Source organism: Petromyzon marinus, chromosome 7, assembly GCF_048934315.1.
Source record: "Petromyzon marinus isolate PM22_M1 ecotype Great Lakes invasive population chromosome 7, UKy_Petmar_22M1.pri1.0, whole genome shotgun sequence".
NCBI classification, from domain to species: Eukaryota; Metazoa; Chordata; class Hyperoartia; order Petromyzontiformes; family Petromyzontidae; genus Petromyzon; species Petromyzon marinus.
Genome location: NC_133673.1, coordinates 2,723,808 through 2,744,022, shown reverse-complemented (window position 1 = coordinate 2,744,022; position 20,215 = coordinate 2,723,808). Strand labels below are relative to the sequence as shown.

General features: G+C 44.0%; 1 protein-coding gene across 12 annotated transcripts in view; it reads left to right on the top strand.

The window, feature by feature from the left end:
• The window catches only part of LOC116939852 (adhesion G protein-coupled receptor B1-like), a 218,573-nt gene that overhangs the window by 19,107 nt on the left and 179,251 nt on the right, over window positions 1–20,215 (top strand). Inside the window, exon 1 of one of the 12 annotated variants that reach the window (XM_076065263.1) lies at window positions 521–3,082. The exons of the other annotated variants lie outside the window; for them this stretch is intronic. The gene's annotated coding sequence lies outside the window, so the exon portion shown is untranslated. Of the gene's footprint in view, window positions 1–520; window positions 3,083–20,215 lie in introns of those variants that run through there. 12 annotated transcript variants of the gene reach the window in all.

The window sequence follows — 20,215 nt, the reverse complement described above, 5'->3', positions numbered from 1 at the left end:
GCCGTGTGCGGCATCTTCCTCACGACTTTAAGACTATAACGTCGTCGTGATCGTATCCTGTTCCTCCCCCAACCCGTGACCTTGCCACACTCACAGCCTCAACCACCTCTGCCCCCCGCCCCCTAAAGAGCAATCACCTCATTCCACATCATCGCAACAGGTCCTTCCTCTTTGCAAACCTCCCAAGATAAGTGTTGTCGCCTTTCATTGCACAGCATCGTGCCGGTTTACCGTCTGCAGCTGGACGCTGCGTAACCGCGAATGGCAAACCGGGAGATCATTCCGTAATTGAAATAAGCAGGCTCCTTATAAACCGCGCTCAGGCAATCTGCAAACGTGATGTAAGCCGGCATATATGTGCCCGAATAAATATCACCATTTACATCAACCGGCACAAAAGCCATGTGACATATAAAAGCAGGCCAGTCTCAATGTTAGCTGTCGTGGTATATTATACAAATGGTGCATAGATAGCGTGGGCGGGCGGGGGGAGTTGTTCCGGAGTTGTAATGCTGTGAGTTGGCACTGCTTTGTTTGATGTTGCCCTTTCACATTTGATTCAGTGCACAATGTGGACATTATTTGGGCAAATAAAACACAGAGGGCTCACGGAGAAACGGGTTTCCCTCTAAGAAAACTGCAACTTTCATCACCGTTGCAAAATGGTGATAAAGTGGTCAGTGATTTATAAATGTTTGAATGATTTTATTTTTATTCAGCCATTCCCAGTGCTGTGCAATTTACTGTAATTTCTTTTTATTTTTCCCAAATGTATGTCAAAGGAGATCAAGGGGGGGAATAAATGTGTAAGCAATAGCACGGTTATTTTTTTTTACTGCAAACCCGAACTTTGTTATACCTCAACCGATACCGTAAAATGGCAGTGATTTGTTGAACACTTTCCTGAGCCTCAGATGGGCCATGATGCCATCACCAGGGAGCTGACGAACAAGTGCTGTCGAATCATACTTCCATATTCCACTTTGGCAACACCATCAATGTGCAGTGATGCAACTGCTCAATGATACTTTAGGGCTATGCTATTCCACATTCGCTCTGAATGCTAATTTTATGAAATGTAAATCCAAATAATTGAGCCTTAATCGCAAAAACAATGGGGATTTAACGAACAGCCTTAATTGGTTCAGACTCGATCCATGTTGTGCTTACAGCGTCACTCAATGCGTCAAAGAATCCATTCGTGTCAGAAAATGCTCCACGGAAGCGATTTTTCACCTCTTTAATAATCACTTCATAATTTACACAGTAGGAGGCACACTTTTCCCAAAGCTCTGCTATGTATTTTTTGTTGTTGGTGCTGTCGCATGACAAGCGGGTGTTATCCATATTGTTTGCTCATGCTCAGAGATGGAATTTTGCAAATCAGTTACAAAATCAAATTTAACATGACTTGACTCGAACCTATTACAAGGCATAATGTCTGCATTAACCACAATGCTTGTGGTCAGAATGCAAACAAAAAAACACTCTGATAGTAGATGCATTGTCCTTGAAACCGATTGGTCCACACCAGAGACAGCTTTCTTTTTGTCAGAAAAAAGGGGAAAACCCTATGATCATATTTTGGTGCTGGCAAAGGAGGTCCCATGATCTAACATTACTTGTTTTTGTGAAGCCATTGTTCACCGGGTTGAGATCATCAACCATCTTCACTTGAGAAACTGAGATCGATCAAGGGACAGCATTACCGATCTGACCTCGTAATAAACTAAACTATGACACGAAAGAACCAAAGAGTATGACAAGACTGTTAACTACAAACGAGTTTTATTTTACCAGGTAAGGCCCACTAAGCTATATAGCTCTATTTCAGAAACGACCTGGCCACAAATGATAGCTCAACGAAGTGGCTTATCACGTGGAAATGTATGGCAGCCAAATAGTCTTAACGCGTGTTGATTCTAAAATGTAGTGGGAAAACCCGGAGGACCCAAAGAAAATCCCATGCATCCACGGGGAGAGAGACACCGCAAACTCCAAAGATAGAGCAGGTGTCAGGGTCGGGGTCGAACCCACGATCTCCTGCATTCCAGGCGACGTAGTTAACATCTCGCTACCTGACCAAGCACCCGTTGACCTGCATTTTTTTACAATTGTATTATTTCCACATAGCAGTACGTTTTTTAAAATGTATTTACTGTTAATAGACAAGCATTACTCATTGGTTTTTTTCAGTAAAGTCGCGTATGTAGAAATACAATAAAATTATATTAAAATAAATATTTATATTAAAATAAAATTTTATTGTATTTCTCCATACGTGACTTTACCGGAAAAACCAATGAGTAATTTTATGCAGTCACGAAAGCTTTAATTATTTATTAGACAAGCATTGTTGTTTTTGCTATGAGTACATATGCGAACTGTAATTCATCATTCCACCATTTTTGAGTGGGATAAAAAAAATCTCTACAGCAGTTATTGAAATTCGACAAATGCTACAAAAAGGGTTACCAGATTTTCAGGAATTTTAATATTTTTCATTAAAATTCATAATCCTTAACACGAATAGGTCACGTAATCTTCACCATTAAAATTACATTGCTTATAAATGACTGTAAAGAGAACTGGTTCTTGATTTTTTTTTCCTGAAAGGTGAACCCGCTTATCAAAGCAATGTCCAATATAAGCCGATGACAATGGGGCAGCTGAAATATATTTTGGTGACTAAAATTCCCGTTTAAAATCCCAGCTACTTAATGATAATAATTTACAAACACTTCCCAATCCACTGCTGGATGAAAGCCTCGTTACATCATGTCACTCATGGGGCGTGGTTGTTTGACCATACTACACGATGAACCTGGCTTACCCGAGTTTAATTCCTGGCAACGCCTACCATCAGTGGCGAATGATGTCTGAACCAGTCCTGGGCCTCCCGCACCGACACTGTGCAATAAACAAGCATGCAGAAGCCTCAGGCCCTCATCCAGCAGCGTGTATTTGGAATGTGGCTTCAGGTTGTCGTTATTTTCATTGAAATAATACCTTTTGTTGTGTTTTCAATAGCCCGTGTGTTTTGAAGATAGAGATTATCATTTTAGTCCGGCTGAATGCACAGGTAAGGTGACGCCATGTCACTCTTTTTTCCTGAATTCAAAACTCGTTTCCTTAGAACTGCTTGTCGTGTTTAGTTTGTCATCCTTTCTGTGCACCTACGATTATCATGGTTGGCTACGTACCGTTGTGAAAGAAGATCAACATACATACATACTGATGGGGGTTGTTGTGATCATAACACTGCACAGTACAGGTTGGTGATGGAGGGGGGGGGGCAGGCACCCACGATTATATAATTGAGTTATTATAAAGCAACCTTATTGATGCAACTGCACCACACAAAACTGCACAATCCACAAACACGAGAGCGCGTCAATTAAGATGTTCCTAGCCAATTAGTGTTTCTACATAGGGGAGGAAACCGGAGCACCAAGAGAAAAGTGACGCATGCGACGGAGCGCAATGCTTGATTTCGCACAGATGGGACACGTCGATTAGGCCTCACTTGCTGTGCCACCTTGCTGGCATGTGACAGCAGAAGTTGGTGGTGCAGGTATTGAAGCGTACAGCACCTTGAGGCCTACGGAAAGGAGTTTCAGACATTTACGCGATCCTACAATTCTCGCCTTCACAGTCCTGGATTACAGGCGTGCTTGGAACAATTCCTAACGCGCAGAAAGTTTAACGTGGGGCTGTGGCTTTGGGTCTCCCACCTGGTTGAAGGCAAGCAGATAAAACTAGCGCCATTTGTGCCAGTTTAAAAACTATGAGTGGGCGAGTGGGGGTGGAGGGGGCCGGTGCCTGGTGAGGCTTTTGCTTCCTAATCAACAAATGCGTCCCCCCGCCCCGACCGTGACTCCACCATTTAGAGGCAGCTTCTTTGGGGTAGGCTGGGTCGGGTTGCCACCTTTTCCCACTCTAGACCAAACCCAGACGTAGTTCCCAGTCAGCCTTGGTCTCTGGTTAAAACTGTGCAGTAAACTGCGATTGAGTTAAGCACAGCGATACCGGTAGCCTATCTCGGTGCAGATCAATTCCTGCCACCCGAACACAGATGTCAATTTCCAGACTGTCTGGATCTAACACAGGACAGGTGTCAACGCAAGGGCTGGCAAGAGACGCTGAAAATATAAATGTAGCTCATGCTACCAGATGCTACAATAGTGGCAATCAACACCTCGCCTCCAAAGTCTGCTCTTACAGTATTCCACCAATAACATTACACTAGGGGTTGTTTCCATTACATTGACAATAAACGATCAACTATTTTTATTTTACCAGGTCAGGCCCACTGAGCTCGATAGCTCTGTTTCAGAAGCTACCTGGCCAAAAATGACAGCTCAACGAAGTGGCTTATCACGTAGAAATTTACAGCCAAATAGTCTAAACGTCTGATGTTGATTCCAAATGCGGAGGGAGAAACTGGAGGTACCGGAGAAAAATCCACGCGAGCACCACAAGGAGAGAGACACGCAAATTCCAAATATACAGCAGCAGGCATCGGGGTTGGGATCGAACCCGTGATCTCCTGTATACCAGGCGAGGTAGTTAACATCTCATAGCCACCGTGGCATGGTGCACCCTCCCCTTATTTCCCCCAGTTTTCTAGAATCATCACTGGGTGAGAGGGCTCTGTTGATGCTGCAAGAATGACTCACTCGAAAAATAAAAGTCTGAATGACGGAGCTTCAGACTTGTATTAGATAACGGGTGCCAACACAGCCTTGGAATATATATAAATAAAAATTACCTAAAGTTTTACATTCTAGTCATGATTAACAGCGGTACCTTTATCACAAATAATCTAAATCATAGATAAGTTGCATTTTAATTATGTTGTCTGCAGCTTTTCATGACGTATTAACTATGATGCCATGACATTAATCACCTAACCCATCTTATATGTAAAAAATAGATAACAATTTTTTTCCTGTAATTCATTCATATTTTACGTCATAATCGATGACCAAGATGATGCAAAGAAAGTGCACTTCTTCAGAGATGTTTTACATTGCTAAATATTTAACAAATTTGAAAAGTGGCATTTAACAAAGCCCTTTATGAAATGTTGAGGCTGGTTGGCCCTGACATCAACCCAACTCCAAGGTGTGTGAAATAACATACATACAAATGCGCAGTGTTTGAAATAGTAGCATTCTTTTGCCGACACGACATATACTGCACAGAGGCCTGGAGTGGTGATTTTCTTGTTAAATATGTGAACGCACACCTCAATGTATGTCATCTGTGTAAATAGCTGGTAACATAAAGTATATGCTACTTTTTTGCTTGAAATTTTGCTTCAGCCCATAAGAAAATCAACTACCAGGTGGCGCATATCCGAGGTGGAAATCTCGGACAGCTCCCTGTGATTAAAGTGCGTTCTCAAGAAGATCGCGCTGATGGCATCAGCCCTGCCACCAGTGACTGAATGGCTTTGCTAAACTCAAACTCTGAGAATTCAAAATTCATATCGGTTTAAATGTCATGCCACAAATCATCTCGTAGCAGTGCTTGTGGGAAAGTGCACCCCCTTTCTGTGCAAATGAAAGATTATGCAGAAGGCTCTTCTGCAGCCATTCTCTAACTCACCAGATGTGCTTGCTCGTTTAAGATTTGCAAATGGATTCATTGACTCGTGACATAATGCTGAGAGCATAATATATTGTGATAAAAGACAAAACAAAACATTTAAAATTAATTCCCAAATGGGAATTATTTGAATCACAAACCATGAATGTTTCTAAGTGGAAAATCATTAGCAGCAAAAAAAATAATCGAAATTAATCAACAATGTGTAGAGCAACCATAGTAATATGAAATTTCTCCTTCTGGCAGAGGGGCTGCTGAAATAAATAAAGAGCTCCCCCACGACATTAGTTTTATTGATCCATAATATAGTTTTTTTCGAGTTAGATCGAATTAATATAAATGTGTCGTTAAACCCACCGCCACCCGACACAACCAATTAGTAAGGTTTGTCAGATAAACAGAACATGCCACTTCGTTACTAGTACAGCACATCGGTGTGTTGGAGAGCAAATCCACAACATTTACAATCTGAGTACGACGTATCGCCAATAATTACAACGAGCATCATCAGGTGGACAGCCAAAATTTGTGGCGAGATCCTGTTTTATTGATGTTTTTACTGGGCTTTACTCTTCAGTGAATGTCGTAGACATCACAGTTGTATAAGCGTTGTGTTTATAACGTGCCATGTCTTGGTATATTTAAGTTGTGTTGATTTTATTTATAGCGGCAATACCTCATTGGCTGTTGTACAAGCAATATAAGTGGCAAATAATTAGTTATTAAATCAATTTACGATCAACTGTAATTGTGATATATTTACCACTAGGTATGCGTCCCTTGTTTGCGATGTAGTCCCATTCGCGAATACACAGTATTCATGCAGGCACAATAACTATCACTTAAACACAAGGCAGATACAGTAATTATACCTCAAAGAACAGATTTCAATCACTCTGCTTCCCAAAAATAACAAGCTAAAAACTCAACACATTTGTCAATAACACCGTGCCCTTCAAAATAAAAGAACCGTGCATAATCAGTGGCGTTTCTGGCAATGGTTCTTCCCAGCACGTGGGCCAGAGAAGTAGGGTGGTGATTGTATCGCACAAGATCTGAATAGTAACATTTTATAATAGCAAATCTTTAATGTTGTGCATATCAACCATGCGAAGTTCACGTTTTTTTTTGTCTTTTCTTGTGCAGTTCTTCAACAGAGCGTATTACTTTTGTATAACTATAATGGCGAGCCGGTCGTTCCCCCTCGGAGCTCATGATAAATGCACACAAAAAGAATTATACCGTGAAATATTTGCGTATTCCACAAAATGTAGGACTGCGTTCCCTGAGATGGGCTAAATGCCGTGAGTCACGCGCGCGCCGCTACCGCTGCTGCTGCTGAGTCGCAGCGTGCGCGTGAACCGTGAACGTGCAGCAGGGGGTGGTGGCTCCTTCTCGCACCTGGTGTGCGTCGTCGATGCTTTAACTTTTAATTAACTCTGAATGGAATGCTGTTTTGTTCCCCCCCCCCCCCCCCCCATTCAAACTAAATGCACCGTGTGCTTTAAAAAAAAAAAATGCTTGATTAAAAGCTTCACTATAAAGTAATCACGTTTACATGAAATGCAACTCAATTTCAACATGGTTTCAGACCGTACCTAGTTTGTTGCCCTTACTCCGCGCCTCCGCTTGGCTACGTATGGTGTGAAAGAAGTGCAACGTAGATACAATACGATAACCGCATAAACCACGAGCGTGTGGCCAAGGGGCGGTGAAGCGGCTTAGCGGTAGAGCGTGCACCGCTCGTGGCAGGAGTTCGCGGTTCACAATGAGCGCATTCACACAGCACGCTAGATGGCTAAAGACACGTTAGTTCATTGCAGCTTAAACACATGGAATTCACCCCCTTCATAGGATCCTCTCACGACGAAATCAGGTTGCTGTTCGTGGAGTTTCTGTATTGTACCGGGCTCGCTTTGAGTTGCGATACTTTTTTGTTCATAAATACCAAAAATACATTGTATTGTATGCAATAGAAATGAATTGGATGCTATATGAATTGTACGCAATATTAATTGTATGCAATATGAATTCTGATTTGGTTGATATGTGGGCCTCCCACCATATCAACAATGGAATGAGGCTGCCCCTTCAATAGACGAAGGCTTCTAGCCATGAAGTCTGGGAGTGCTATCAACGATGGGCCCTCGGCATAAGCATCAGCTGCACCATTGACCGTATAGGTACCAGCTGCACCATTGACCGTATAGGTCCCAGCTGCACCATTGACCATATAGGTACCAGCTGCACCATTAACCGTATAGGTACCAGCTGCACCATTGACCGTATAGGCACCAGCTGCACCATTGACCATATAGGCACCAGCTGCACCATTGACCATATAGGTCCCAGCTGCACCATTGACCGTATAGGCACCAGCTGCACCATTGACCATATAGGTCCCAGCTGCACCATTGACCGTATAGGTCCCAGCTGCACCATTGACCATATAGGTACCAGCTGCACCATTGACCATATAGGTACCAGCTGCACCATTGACCATATAAGCACCAGCTGCACCATATAGGCACCAGCTGCACCATTGACCATATAGGCACCAGCTGCACCATTGACCGTATAGGCATCAGCTGCACCATTGACCATATAGGCCTGAACAACTGCAAATCAAATGACAGATGGGGCCACAACTGTGAAGTTCCAGCCGCACCCCCCCTCCCTCCTATTTTATACTCAGACATGTGACTACGTGCAGATATTAACAAGATCAGGAGGCCAAGACTGTTAAATGCGTTAATGCCACCGCACCTCCACTTCGCATCGTACCGAAATATTTCCACATTTGTCACAGAGTTTGCGCCCGTGCCTCCAGTGTCTGCTCATGCGCTACGCCACTTTAGGCTTGCAAACCTCTGGGTGTACACGCCAATGGACATCTCAATGCGTGCCCCACAATACACCACCAACTCTTCCTCGTTACATTATCATTGCTTCTTTGCCACTTTCGGATGGAAATTTCCACGCACAGATTTTATCCTGCTCTGACATTTTGTTTATGTTTTGACATTAAAAAGGCCAGAATACTTCTGTAAAGTTACCTAATTAATGCAACAGGGTTTATTTTTTTAGGGCTAGTAAGATTAGTCGTATATGCTTGATTAGTCTTTGTCATACGCAAAGAACACCACGAACACAATATAGACGAGCAAATTCATAAAAAAGACAACAGACAATAACAGAACTTGAACTCTGGTGCCAGAATTTCTCGATATTTTAGGACTAGCATGGTATTGGGCTTCTTTCCACACTCTCCAAATACTTTATGTCGTGACTACACCCCGCCGTTTGAGAATACCGTGATTATAAATGTAGAAAGTCATGTTGATTGAAAATTGAATTTTACATTTCATGGCACCACCAATACCTTGTTTTCATTGTGCCGTGCAGCGATGCAGACACGGTGGAAGTCTTATTGGAAGTTGTCACCGCCGCCTCCTTAAGCCATACCCTAAGCTTCTGCAAAAAAAAAAAACACGTCACCGTTCTGCTAAAAGGCGATGTGAAATGATTGGCAATTCTTTTTTTTATTTGCAATTTACGAATCGGGGCCCCTTGTCTCGAGAGCGGCGCACAATGAAATTGGTTACAAGCATGTCGTCGCTTAGTTGGTGCCCTTGGGGTTTTATTGAAGAAATGTCAATGCATTTATTAGTGTCTCCTTATTTCATTGCCACACATTTGATGGGTCATTTTCATAAACAAAAAATGGTCCCCTCAATTTGTAGTCCGACTGTTATGCGAGTGGAAGGATACATTGTGTTGTCATGAATTTAATTGCATGCTATTGTTTTTATTGTTTTGCAAGAGCCAATATTATTGTGAAGGTCACACATACTAAGGCATTAGTGAATCATATGGCAAAACGTGCTTAGTTTCAGCTTCAGCATTTGTACGCCTTATCCGTAATACCATTTGTCTACGGAAAAGGAATTTGTTAACTACTGAAGTTTAAACCCGTTCTGGCTGGTGATGACAAGTCTCTTTATGTTATTAATTTTTTCTCGTCAGATGTTGGTATTAGCTGCACAAATCAGCAAAGCAACATTGGGGTGAATGACAAATAGCCTTTTTAAATTCCCTAGACAAAATACAAACACGTCTAAATATTCCCATGCTTCAGCATTTTATGTCCGTGTGTAATATGCTCAATAAGCATAATTTTAGGTGGATAAATTCAGGAGTAAAATTACCAATAAACTGTTCTTTCGACTTTGTTTAAATGAAACATATCTTTTGACAAATTAAACGAAGATAGATGTAAACCTACAGCAGATCGGGGAGATAAATTCAGAATATTATGTCTAAGAAAAAATGTAATCAAGTCATAAATGTGTGTTTTACAGCGCAGTCTTTACATAAAAAAGCACTAGATAGTTAATATCATTGGATACAGTAATGCATTAGCTCATCATCCCCAGCCAGACTATTGTAGTAGTCCGATTAGCACGGTTGGCTACGTACTTAGTACCTTTAAAACCTAACACTATGGATAACTGGAGATAGTATATACTGCAGAGAGAATCAAAGTAACAGTTATTCTTGGCACACATCTCAGGGCAATCTACACCAATGTTCCTCATGCTGTTGGCCACCGGATGGCTCTGTAGTGTTTATAAAGACGAGTAAACTTCTTAGGAAGCACACTCTGTTTATTGTTATTCTTTCCTCATACAATCCTTAACACACACAGAGGGGTATCCGGTCCCCTCACCCGATACCCTAAGGAGGTACAGCCTCCGGACTCAGCGTAACATACACACAGGTCTCCTTGATACCTAAGGAGGTACAGCCTCCTATCTTGGCGGAACTTACACGTCTACCGCTATTCTTGACTAAGGAGGTACAGCCTCCTAGCTTGGCGGGACTTACACGTCTACCGCTATTCTAGAGTCCTCCGGCTGGGACCTAGGGGAGGTTAGCTGACCTACCGCTGGCCCGGTGGGTCCAGACCACTGGATACACCGAGCTTTAGCCCTCAGAAGGGCTGGAAGGCTAGTCCAGGGTCCTAGTTAGTCTTCGGCCCATGCTTCGGTCTTCGTGTAGGGAGAGAACTCCCCGAGCTCTGTTGGGTCACCCTTCTTATACTTGTTCGTGGCCAGGTAGAACCAATCCCACATTCCCACGTGGAGCAATCTGATTGGTTCTTACCAAACCGTGGCTACGATCCACTTCACCTCGTCTGACCCCAACCGTTGTACCCAGAGGTAACGCTGCACTGCCCCTTTGATACCTGGTAGCAATGCAGGTTACCGAACAGTGTGTAGTTAACGCCTCTACAGCTCTATGGAAGACTTGTCAGGCAAAAAGACCAAGCTCTATTCTCGATGAGTAAATCTAAACATTTATTTTCTCGTGTTCTAGTTACCTTTGTAAGTTCATAAATCTTGCTGAAACCGCATTTAAGACAATTCATTCTTATCCTTTACGCTGCATGCACTTTCATGGGGCTTCGTAATTTATAGGCAATTGCCTTTTTCCCAAGTAACAATGTGGGACTTTACGCTGTGGTCCTGAGGAAGGCATGAGACTCGGGCATGCGCTGATGGAAGTGAAACTCGGCCGCGTTTCCTTTCGGGGGTGTGTGCAATACCTGTGTGGAAGCGAGTAAAACATCTCTTCACCGAAGTGTGATTTTTGTGTGAACGCTCACTGAAGCAGCATGGAACACCTTCTTTGGTTCTTTCGGTAAAGTCACGTAGAATGAGAATAAAATAATAAATTGATAAAATAAAATAACACAATAATATTCTCACGACGTTTCGGCCACAACACAAGCGGCCTTCATCAGGTGAAGGGACGAGACTGTCTGGTAGGACAGCGCTGGAGTGAAAGAGCCACGTTCAGATCACGACCTGATGAAGGCCGCTTGTGTTGTGGCCGAAACGTCGTGAGAATATTATTGTGTTATTTTATTTTATCAATTTATTATTTTATTCTCATTCTACGTGACTTTACCGAACGAGCCAAAGAAGATGAATCATTGCAGTCACGAAAGCTTTAAATCGAAATTTAACAGCATGGAACACGTTTTTGTTTCATGGAAACCAAAATATTAAAAATGTAAAGAATAAAAATGCATCACAATAGTGTTACTATGAATACTAATACAACAGGTAATATTCTATGGCCCATATAAAAAAACTATTAAAACGCAACAAAAATTTACTAAATATGATGAGAGCAAAATGATCAAAACATATACTGTAAATGTTTTAAAATAGAATTACAGATCCATTTGAATGTTTTGACCCTGTGACCAAACATCACGTACAATCTTTCAATATCCAAATGTAGGCAAAGCGACCTCTGAGAGTAAAGTCTGCTTTACATGGGTAAGAGAGAATGACTGACCAAAGAGAGGACAATGAGAAAGTGGGAGTGCTGTAATTGACGTTTAACATTGGAGGGAGATAAGAGATATTGCACTGGCACAGAAAGTCGGGAGGAGAGTAATAAAAGAGGATATACTTTTAGATGGGAGAGCTAGAACACACAGAGGAGATGGACAGAAGGAACAAGAGGTAAACATACAATATGTATGATTGAAATGGAGAGTTGGAAGAGTTGCATACAATATATTAAAACGAACATTAGAACACAGACGACGAATGTAGTAAGAGAGACGAGATGGCCACTGGTTCCTGTAGATTCACGTGGTCGCGTGACGCATCGCTGAGTACTCCCTGCAAGCATTTTTTTCCCTGCTGCTAATTATATATGGCTTTGCATATAATTTACTATCTGGCGAAAGCTGTATGGAAAGAATATTGCTGCTGCTGCTGCTCGACCGGACGCCTAATGTGAGGTAATCACATATTTCAATAGGGTTTTAATTTGCCTCGGAGGCTCCATTGGATATACAGGAGGGTGTAGGTTCGACTCTGTCCCTGACGACGCCTGTTTATTTGGAGTTTGCATGTTCTCTCTCTCTCTCCCCGTGCTCTCGTGGGGTTTTCTCTGGATCCTGCGGGGTTTTCCCTCCACATGTAGAAAATGACGTGCGTTTAAAGTACGTGCACATGTTGGACTTCTTTCGCACTGTACGTAGACAACCGCGCTAATCGGAGGTGCGGGGGGGGGGAGCACACACACACACACCACGTGGGAGGTTGTGAGTTCAAATCTCCGTCAGGTGTTTACTCAGCCGAGGTCAGATGCACATCAAAAAACTACCCGGTGGGGGCGGGGCAGCCCCGAGGGGGGAGGGGGAGGGACAACCCTGGAATGTCAAGCTCCTTTAAATAGGCCCCGACATTAATAAAACATCCCATGTAGTTTTTTCTGGCAAATATAGAATACCAATTGTTGGGGTCTTAAGGGAATGGGCGATGGGAGGGGGCAATTACCCCCCCCTTCACATTGGATCCGCTACTGACATTCCTTAAGGGGTTAGATGTAAAAAAAACGAGTCCTGCTTTTTGGGAAGCCACCAGTCGTCACCAGATGGAAGCCATCCCCACGACGTGAATGTAGCTTGAGGCCATCTACCCGAATGCTTGTTTGAGGATTAAGACACCCTGACATTTATTTTAATAGCGTTATGTATGCTCAAGATTTCTGTCCGTTCCCAGATAAATAAAAACAACCACATCTCCAGCATTCAAAAATTTCACAGTCATTCAATCCATGTTTAACATTACTTTTGAAAGTAAAGATATAGCAGATTCAGAGCAGAAGTATAGCTTTCAATTAAATATATGTATGTCATACGTGCAAAATATATAGGTGATGTATTAACATTTTAAAATTGGTGTTTTTAATTTAAATCTCAAAATAAACAGAACCTAGAAATGGTTGGGTGATTTGATGGCCCAATAACCATTTCAAATGGCATAATAACCATTTCAGATGGCCCAATTACCATTTCCCGCTGAGTTCCTGGGTTCAAATCTGGACAGCCACCAGTGATTATTCGACATGCAATAACCCATCGATTAAAATTGATTGCTCCTTACACTCACAATATATAGGCAGAATTGTTGGCACCAAAATTGACTATTTACATGCAATGCAAATAATATGCCAATTCTATATTAAGACTGATGGAACAAAATGTACTCTTTGTATAGAATTTAAAAGAAACACAATAAGATGGCCAAAAAATAATCTGAATAGGATGTATTCATAACATCTCTAAATGGCAAAAAACCCATCACAAACAGAATAATGTATTAACAGGATAACAATGAAAAGGATTGATTCTTGGGTTGAACCACAACTCTGAATCACAACAATGCACTGCCTTTCAGCATGATGAATTGTTAATAAGTACCTGTTGATTATTCTGCGTTTCAAAGAAAAGCATCATGTACCATATATTTCTTCATTCGCCATGTACCAGCTTTTAATTATAGATGCCAAACACTCCTGAATACAACCAACCACTGACGTTTGGGACTCGGCAACGCTTTCCTGGGAAAAAAGGGCACAATTATTAATTTGGGTTCACGTTAATTCAAGTCAATCAAGAGCACAATCCCTTTCAATGTGCATAAGTGTGATTTTTTTTCTGTTACAGCTTGCAGGGTATTACATTCAGATAGCGCAGCTGCTAGCTATTTCACCTTTTTTTTCCTCCCTGTCTCTCAGCAATTCTGCTGGTTACTGTACCAGAATGCCACACAAAGGCTAATGGTGTAGAACGATGAGGCTCACTCATCGGAATCAATACACGCCGTCCGCTTTGCAGAGTTGCTTTGACGGCTACATTTTTGAGGCCTGTGATGGCTATGAGAGAATGTGGTTTAGGGTGCCGAGATGTTAACTACCTCGCCTGGTATGCAGGACGTTGTAAATTCGATCCCGACCCTAACGCCTGTTGTATATTTAGTGCGTGTGCGTCTCTCTCCCCGTGGTGGTCGCGTGTATTTTTACCCGGGTCCTCTGGTTTTTCCCTCCACATTTAGAATGAACATCATGCGTTTAGAATATTTGAGATATCGTTTGTTATAGCCAGGTCGCTTCTGAAAAACAGCTATATTACTCAGTGGGTTTTACCTCGTGAAATAAAAGTAGCTTAGTTTAAATAACTTCTGCATATGCTTGCCACCACAACTCTGTGCTGAGCTCTGGAGAATCGTGCCATGGAAAGATTCAACCATCCAGGTAATTGTTCACTTTGTTTTGTTAACTGTGAGTTGCTCGAAATTGTGATTAAAATGTAATGTCAGCACCCGATACTTTGTAAAGTAATACTGTGACCTATACACATGTAGTTGGTTACATTCAGGTGCATACTGGACTTTGGATGCAACACTATTTATTAGCTAACACAACAGGTAACACTTCACATAACGACTTAACGTGGTAGCCACCGTTCCTACCTTGGCTAACCCACGGGGTTAGTACATCACTGGACCAGGACAGCCCAACACGCTGCCTGGTCCACTAGCGAAGACCGGAGAGCTTCATCCCAGAGATGACCCAGCAGAACAGCACAGAACAGCCCAGCTCGACGTCCACACCCCGCTTATCACCACTCCGGCGTGGTCGGCTCCGCCCCAGGCCACGCCCCCCTTCCCGATCCTTCGGGAAGGCCCGAGCCCCCAACCACGTGACCCCCCTGGGGCCCCTGGCTCCCCTTTATCCAGTCACATGTCCTGTTGGGTTCACGCAGAGTGTCACGGCCCGACACGAACCCCGTGACACCTGCCTACAGCCCCCATACCGAGCCAATACAGTACTGTCATGCTACTACACTACATCCACAGCGAAACGACTAAAGCATGACTCTTAAACAAAATGTGTCCCCTTGACGTGCTATAAGGGCATAGACCTGCAAATATGCAGCCCGCATTAAGCAGTTCATTAGTGTATTGCGATATTTGAAAGTGTGAACTGCGTTTTAAATGTTATAAACAAATAATGTAATCTCCATTTATATAAAATGCAAAGGTATGAATATGTGTGTCTTTTCAAAATGTTTAGCATACTTCCCGACATGCAACAAGCTTGAAATTGGCCATGTGGGTACTTTCCAGACTGTACACCATGCAAAAACTATAAAAATAGACTTTTTTCTTTTAGGGGGGGGGGGGAGGAGCTCAATAATGCATATATTTTTTGCACGGCAAGTGAGCTGTGACGTCAAATCTGTCAGGTGACCCTCGCATGTGGAAGCGTAACGCATTGTAGTGTAGCGGGTAGCGCGCTGTGTATGTGTCTGTGTGTGTGTCTGTGTATGTGTCTGTGTGTGTGTATGTGTCTGTGTGTGTGTCTGTGTGTGTGTCTGTGTATGTGTCTGTGTGTATCTGTGTGTGTCTGTGTGTGTGTGTCTGTGTGTGTGTCTGTGTATGTGTCTGTGTGGGTGTCTGTGTGGGTGTCTGTGTGGGTCTGTGTGTGTGGAAGCGTAACGCATTGTAGTGTAGTAGTTAGCACGCCGCGCTACGAACCCGGCGACCCGAGTTCGATTCCCGCTCACGGCCACCACCGGTGACGATTATTTGAACCGGTCCTGGGCCTCCCCTAGGTCGACTCAGCCTCAAACGAGTAACTGTTGTGGTGTGTGAACATCGCCACTGGGGAGACAAAGGCGGCCGGGCGTCGTGGATCCAAGTCCCGGGCGCAGCCAGGTAGTGCAGCTAGTATATCATATAATGTAATATATCATACTCTTTTGTTATTTCGGTAAATTAACGTAGGTAGAAAAAACATAATAGATCACGACGTTTCGATTGCCACACAAGCAATCGTCTTCTAGCCAGGTCGCTTCGCATTCGTGGAAGACGATTGTTTGTGTGGCGATCGAAACGGCGTGATCTATTATATTTCTTTCTACCCACGTGACTTTACCGAAATAACCAAAGAGTGTGGATTCCTGCAGTCACGAAAGCTTCAAATCAAGTAATATATCATGTTTTACATTTGCCTCTTCATATATGAAATTAATCTTTTGAATCATTAGCCATGATCAATCCATGGCTTTATGAATGCCTCCCTCCTCCACTTCAATGTAACCACCCCTCATGGTCCCGTGATCTAACAATCCACCTGCACTCGAGCCAACCGTATCACTCCATCTCCGTGCCAGACGTAAATGCGAACACATTCCCTCTTTAGGCTGCCGCTCAGCAGTTATTCTTGCAGATCCAACCATCATCGCGTTTAGCGACACATCCTTCCCAAGCGCATTTGTTTAGTTTAACACTAATTGGCTATGATGTATATTTACCAGGTAAGGCCCACTGAGTGATATGGATTTTTTCAGAAGCGATCTGGCCACAAATGACAGCTCAACGAAGTGGCTTATCATCATGTGGAAATTTATAGCAGCCAAATGCTCTAAACGCATGTTTCTAAATGTTGAGGGATACACTGGAGGACCCGGAGAAAAATCTACGCTACCACAGGGAGAGAAACATGCAAACTCCAAATATACAGGCGTCAGGAATGAGATCGAACCTACGACCTCCTGTTTAGGCGAGGTAGTTAACATCTCACCACCGTGGCGGGTGGTGGGTTTGATGGCACATTTATATTGACGATGCGTGATCTAACCCAACAATAGATTGATTACTAGCTGTACTACCCAGCTTCGCCCGGGACTTGGATTCACCACACCCGGCCGCCTTTGTCTCCCCAGTGGTGATATTCACACCACAACAGTTACTTGTTTGAGACTGAGTCGACCTAGGGGAGGCCCAGGACCGGTTAAAATAATCGTCACCGGTGGTGGCCGTGAGCGGGAATCGAACTCGGGTCACCAGGTTCGTAACGCGTCGCGCTAACCACTACACTACAATGCGTTACGCTTCCACATGCGAGGGTCACGTGACAGATTTGATGTCACAGCTCACTTGCCGTGCAAAAAATAAATGCATTGAGCTCCCCCCCCCCCAAAAAAAGTGTATTTTCTATAATTTTTGCATGGTGTACAGTCTGGAAAGTACCCACATGGCAAATTTCCAGTTTGTTGCATGTCGTGAAGTATGCTAAACATTTTGAACAGACACACATATTCACAAATGTATCTTTTATATATATGGAGATGGGCCCATTTACTTATCTCATCGGCACAATGTGACGTCTCTTCCCTGCATATGTTTTCTAAAGCACCTCTTGCTCTTTCTGTGCAATCCCAAGCGTGCATCTCCTTTGCACACTTTTAAGCTTTTGTTCCAGCTTCCACGTCAGTTGTCCAGGTTTCTGATCTCCTATGCCATAGCAGGTAATGCGCATTGATTTAACACTCTCCTCTTTAACCACATTGGTGCGTTGCTTTTCGTTATCATGTTGGCGACACTAGCCATCATTGTAATGGCCAATGAGACTGAACTGTAGGAAATGTCAGAAGAATGTAATTTTAAAAACGGCCGCGAAGTTGAACTCGAGGCACGCACGAGCGAAACGAATAATTTGGCACAGTTGAAAAAAACAGCAGAATGTGTGTACGTCGGAACTCGTATTGGGGCCGAGTGACATGCTCACCGTGATGAGGACGAGTGAGTTGCTCACCGTGATGAGGACGAGTGACATGCTCAGCGTGATGAGGACGAGTGAGTTGCTCACTGTGATGAGGACGAGTGACATGCTCACCGTGATGAGGACGAGTGAGTTGCTCACCGTGATGAGGACGAGTGACATGCTCACCGTGATGAGGACGAGTTGCTCACCGTGATGAGGACGAGTTGCTCACCGTGATGAGGACGAGTGACATGCTCACCGTGATGAGGACGAGTGACATGCTCACCGTGATGAGGACGAGTGACATGCTCACCGTGATGAGGACGAGTGACATGCTCAGCGTGATGAGGACGAGTGAGTTGCTCAGCGTGATGAGGACGAGTGACATGCTCACCGTGATGAGGACGAGTGAGTTGCTCACCGTGATGAGGACGAGTGAGTTGCTCACCGTGATGAGGACGAGTGACATGCTCACCGTGATGAGGACGAGTTGCTCACCGTGATGAGGACGAGTGACATGCTCACCGTGATGAGGACGAGTGACATGCTCACCGTGATGAGGACGAGTGACATGCTCACCGTGATGAGGACGAGTGACATGCTCAGCGTGATGAGGACGAGTGAGTTGCTCAGCGTGATGAGGACGAGTGACATGCTCACCGTGATGAGGACGAGTGACATGCTCACCGTGATGAGGACGAGTGAGTTGCTCACCGTGATGAGGACGAGCGAGGTGCTCACCGTGATGAGGACGAGTTGCTCACCGTGATGAGGACGAGTGAGTTGCTCACCGTGATGAGGACGAGTGAGTTGCTCACCGTGATGAGGACGAGCGAGGTGCTCACCGTGATGAGGACGAGTTGCTCACCGTGATGAGGACGAGTGAGTTGCTCACCGTGATGAGGACGAGTGAGTTGCCCACCGTGATGAGGACGAGTGAGTTGCTCACCGTGATGAGGACGAGTGAGTTGCTCACCGTGATGAGGACGAGTGAGTTGCTCACCGTGATGAGGACGAGTGAGTTGCTCACCGTGATGAGGACGAGTGAGTTGCTCACCGTGATGAGGACGAGTGAGTTGCTCACCGTGATGAGGACGAGTTGCTCACCGTGATGAGGACGAGTGAGTTGCTCACCGTGATGAGGACGAGTGAGTTGCTCACCGTGATGAGGACGAGTGAGTTGCTCACCGTGATGAGGACGAGTGAGTTGCTCACCGTGATGAGGACGAGTGAGTTGCTCACCGTGATGAAGACGAGTGACATGCTCACCGTGATGAGGACGAGTGAGTTGCTCACCGTGATGAGGACGAGTGAGTTGCTCACCGTGATGAGGACGAGTGAGTTGCTCACCGTGATGAGGACGACTGAGATGCCCATGGTGAAATGGAGAGGTGGATGAGAGCAGGTTGCAGCGTTTTTGTTTTTTTAAAAGCGATACAAAAATGTCTGGAAACAAAACTATCGATGCTAAAGCGTACCTTTAACACTGCAGTTTAACGAAAATTTGTGCACGGCCAAGTTGCGTGCAATTACAACTTCAGTTCGATCACCTTATAAATATGACGAAGCAATTCTCCCATTAAGAAAAGTGTGTGTTAATAGAGGCAATCCTCGCAGTACTCTTTTGTGTCCGTGCGAAATTTGCACTACTTGTAATAATATATGCATTGTATTGGTACAGTCAATTACAGTACACAGGGTTTTGTTACTCTTTCAAGAGGCTACGTGGGAATACTGTGGCCTTTTGTTCAACACCAGATGTGTTCTAAAGTGACGATGACGCTGGAGCTGCTGCTGCTGCAGCTGCACGTACGCGGATCTCCGGTGGTCTCAAAGTAAATGCAGAAGTTGAAGCTTTGAAACCTATTCATTATGCAGCAGGCAGTGTTCATCATTACCCCCCTCCCCTTCCCTCCTCGGCAGAAACACCGCTGCGTAGGGATAGGAACTATTGCTTGGAAGTACCAGGAAGGGATATTTGGTTTTTCCGAGCCGTGCTGGTGTCGTGTACGTATAGCAGGCAGTTTCCACCAGTGCCATCCGCTTTATATAATCCGTTGTTTTGGCATCTGCCACTCGGGAGAGCTGTGTGCCTCCCTTTTGATGTCACGGGGCCAACTCAATTGATGCTATTTGCAGAAAAGGCATTGGCAGTTGAGGATTTTTTTTCTTTCTCTACTGC